Below are 4575 nucleotides of genomic sequence, written 5' to 3'. Positions count from 1 at the left end.
TTAAAATAATAATAATAAATAAAATAATTATTTTTAAAAAATATTGGTAAAGAGTGTGCTTGCCAGAGAGCGGGGAAGTGAGGAGCGCCCCCAGGAGGGAAGGCCACACTGCGATCCCTCTCCTCCGTTCTGCCCTCCAAGATTTTGGGCATGTGCACACACATGTCTGGTGTGACTTTTCAAGTTACCATGTCAGGGACTTGAACCACACGACTGGCCACGCGATCCAGCCGCCTTAACCGCCACACCACCTGCTGGTCCCTGGCCTGCACTCTTTAACACCTCTCTCTCTCTCTCTCTCCTTCACACTCCAGCTCTACGGGTACTGGAAACTCAAACTGCCCGGAGGTGAGGAGCTGAACCAGCCAGCGTGACGGCGACAGCAGAGAGGAAGCGCTGCAGGTGGGCCGGAGAAGCAGGGGATCGAGTCCCTGAGAGATGGCGACTGATCGGGTGTGGGGATGGTCAGAACAGGGAGGACCATGTCTAGGCTTCCAGCTTGGGCAGTGGCCGGAGGATCACAAAGGCCTGGGTGAAGTGACGATTCAGCTCTCGACAGTGAACGAGGTGGATGGGGCGGCCGCGGGTCGCTGGACATTCGGATTCGGAGCCTAGAGGAGGGACCGGAGACGTAAACGTGGTGCCGCCACTGCGTCGTGGCTGAGGACGCCGTCCGGCCGGGAGTGGCCGGGGGAGATGTGGAGCCCCAGGAGGTGCTCCGGTCCCGGGTCAGCGGGAGGAAGATGATTCAGCCTGAACACCAAGAAGGCATGCTTGAGGGCAAGGAGAGCGAGCAAGCGTGCGATCACGGGGCGAGATGAAGAGTGGCGTTTCGAGAAGGAGGAAATGGTTGGCACGTCAAGCCGTGAAGAGGTCAAGTGAGATCGAAACCAAAGACATGGAGGAGGCTCGGCTTGCCGCTGAGGTCACCGGAGCTGGGCTAGGGGAGTCTGAAGAAGTCGCGGGGGTGGGGCCAGCCCCATTGGCTAGTGATTAAGGGAACCAGATCCCACATGGCTGACTGCGGTTCAAAGCCCATCTCGGGCGGCCTGAGTAACATGACAGACACCCGTGCGTATGTGCATCCCCAAACCCGGACAGGATGGAGAGACAGGAGAAAGGATGGAGGCATGACTGTGTCGGCGGGGCTGTGTCCTTCCCCACTTCTCTCTCTCTCTCTGGCGGGTGCACGTGCCCTATTAAGGTTTGGGGAGTGAAGACGTGAGTGTTCAGTGGTCTGTCAGGGAACGTGGGTAGACAGTCCCGTGGCCATCTTTTTTTTTTTTTGGAGAGGTTTTTGCTACAGGGCGCATGTGCTCGCCAGAAAGAGAGAGAGAGAAAGAGAGACAGAAAGTGAGAAATCACCCCCCAGAGGGGATGGCCACACCACAATCCCTTCTCCTCCATTCTCCTCTTGGGATCTTGGGCACGCACGCACTCGCGCCCGGCATGAGTTTAAGCCACCAGGTCTGGGGCTCAAACCGCGGTCGACTACATGGGAGTCCAGCGACATAGCCATTACGCTAACTGCTGGTTCTACCATGTCATCTTGGATAGCAAGAGGAAAGACACACTGGCTGGTGGGAGGGAAAGTGGGGGTAGGGCAAGAGGGGTCCTGGCGTGTCCCTTCTGTTCTCCGTCCTGGGTTCTGTGGGCACCAGACCTGGCCTCATCCCTGCATCCTCACTTCCTGTCCAGCAGCCCATGTGACAGTGACTAGTGCCCGTTGGCTTCTCAGACTGAACTCATTCCCACAGGACTCTCGATGCCACCCTCCAGGCCTCACCTTTCTGTGCCTCATCCACTCGGATTATCAGACCCCTGGGAGTCGTCTGTCATTCATCTCCTTGGCTTATTATTTGTTTATTTATTTTTAAGGTTTTTGCCATATGGTGAATGTACTAGCCAGAGAGAGACCATGAGAGGGAAAGTGAGAAATCACCCTCCCAGGGGGATGGCCACACCGCAATCTCTTCTCCTCCATTCTCCTGGGATTTGGGGCATGCATGCACATGAGCCCGGCATAAGTTCCAAGCTACCAGGTCTGGGACTCGAACTGCATTCAGCCATGTGGGAGTCCCGTGCCTTAACTATTATGCCATCTGCTGGCCCCAACATTAAAAACTTTCATGTGTTGAAGGACACCATCAAGAAAGTGAAAAGATAATACACAGAAAATACTGGAAATCATACATAAGAGGGGGCCGGTAGGTGGCATGTGGGGATGCTTGACTCCTGCATGGCTGATTTGAACTAGTCCCTCACTACGACCCCCATCCTTCTCTGGTGAATTAAAATAATAATAATAATAAATACAACTAAATAAGTAATAAAAATATATAAGACGAGGGGTTAGTATTTTTTAAATACTAACTTTTTAAAATACAGAACATATTTTTTAAAACTTCTTATAACTCAGCAATAAAAAGACTAGGAACCCAGCTAAAAAGGAGGCAAAGGTCTTGAATAGACATTTCTTTGAAGAAGATATTCAAATGGCCAATAACCACATGAAAAGATGCTTACTGTTGTTTCTCATGCATTAGAGACATGCAAATAAAAACCACAATGAAATGATAACCACGTCACACTGAGATGCCGTCTAATTTTAAAAAATTACAAACCGGTGTTGTTGGTGAGAAGAAAAATCAGAACTCTCATACATTACTGTTGGGAACACACCATGGTGAAACCACTATGAAAAATACTTGCGCAGTTCCTCAAAATAAAGTTACCCCTATGAGGGGGTAGCAAGCAGTGTAGTGGTTAAGGCACTGGGCTCCCACATGGTCGACCATGGTTTGAGTCCCAGAACCAGTGACTTGAAATTCACGCTGGGTGTGTGCTCAAAATCCCAAGAGGAGAACTGGGGAGAAGGGATAGCAGCATGCCATCCCCCACGGGCGAGTGATGTCTCCCTTTCTCTTCCTCTCTCCAGCGAGTGCATGTATCCTTTAGCAAAAACTCTCTCTAAAAGAATTTTGAAAGTTCCCCTACAAGGGACCAGCAGGTGGAGTGGTGGTTAAGGTGCTGTATTCCCACTTGGTTGACCGTGGTTCAAGTCCTGGACTTGGCGGCTTGCTTTCTCATTCTCCTTCTCTATCTCTCTGGTCAAATTGAAGACCAATAAATAAAATTAAATAATTAATTAATAATAAATAATTCTTTTATTTTTTTGGAGAGGTTTTTGCTATAGGGCATGTGTGCTTGCCAGAGAGACAGAGAGACAGAAAGCGAGAAATCACCCCACCCCCGAGGGGGGGATGGCCACACCGCAATTCCTTCTCCTCCATTCTCCTCTCGGGATCTTGGGCACACACACACATGCGCCCAGCGTGAGTTTAAGCCACTGGGTCCAGGACTCGAATTGCAGTCAACTACGTGGGAGTCCAGTGACATAGCTACTAAGCCAACTGCTGGTCCCAGTAAATAATTCTTAAAAAAAGAAAAAAAAAAAAACCACAAAAACTTTTTTAGAAAAGAAATGTTGCCCTTTGACCCAACAATTCCATCCATTCTTAGGTATCTGCCCCAAAGAAATGAAAATACACGTTTATGAAGGGACCGGTGGCTTGCAAACCATGCTGGGTGTGTGTGGTCTGTGCCCCAAATCTCAAGAGGAGACTTGGAGGTGAAGGGACCGACGTGTGCCCATTCCCCATGGGGTGTGTGTGTGTGTGTGTGTGTGTGTGTGCCTTCTCCCTTTTCTCTCTGGCTCTGAGTGTTCATGCACACTCTGGCAAATAAGAAAAAGAAGATAAAAGAAAAGAAAAGGAAAAAAAGAAAAGGAGGCATGCCCGCACACACACTTTACAGTGTTCATAGCTCAGAATAGCCAAAGTGGAAGCGCCCCTGATGTCGCCTCTGATGAACCGGCGAACCGGCGAACAAATGTGGCGGCCCGCCGCTGGAATTTCACCTGGCCATCCACAGGATCGAAGCTCGGACAGCCTGCCTGGAGGAGCCTGGGAAGCATAAGGCTAAGTGAGAGCCAGACAGATGTGAGCAGGACAAACAGCGGGGCGTTCCTCTCCAGGAAACAGCGAGGCTCGGCCGAGCTGCAGAGACCGCTCCCGGAGGCTGCGGCTGGGAGAGCCGGGAGAGACTGCTCGATGGAGACAGGGTTTCCTAGGGGTGGGAGAAAGGGCGAAGATCAGAGTACAGCGAGAGTTAAGCTCTCCGTGTGGGTACCCTGAGAATATAGGAACACCCAGACTCGGACGCTTCACATAGACGAGCTTTTTCTTTCATTTTAGGTTTTGCCATAGGGCATGGCGCTTGCCAGGGAGAGGCAGAGACAGAGAGGGGGAAAGTGAGCCATCGCCCCCTGGGGGACGATCCTCTACTAGGGAAGACTTTCCCTCGGGACCGCCAGCGCGCCACCGAGGGCCCGGGGTTCTCCGCGCGCCCCCGGCGGCCCGAGCGCGCGCCCGCCCTGGAGAGCCCGCCGCGGTGGTGGTGGTGGTTGCCTAGCAACGACAGACGCCCAGGGCGGCCATGAACTCGCCGGCGTCTTCGGAAACCCGGCCCGAGCCAGGCACCGTGAGCGCGGCCGTGCGCGAGCACCTGCGGCAG

The sequence above is a fragment of the Tupaia chinensis genome, unplaced genomic scaffold, assembly GCF_000334495.1.
Source record: "Tupaia chinensis unplaced genomic scaffold, TupChi_1.0 Scaffold000258_1, whole genome shotgun sequence".
NCBI lineage: Eukaryota > Metazoa > Chordata > Mammalia > Scandentia > Tupaiidae > Tupaia > Tupaia belangeri.
This window is presented reverse-complemented; position numbering follows the sequence as displayed.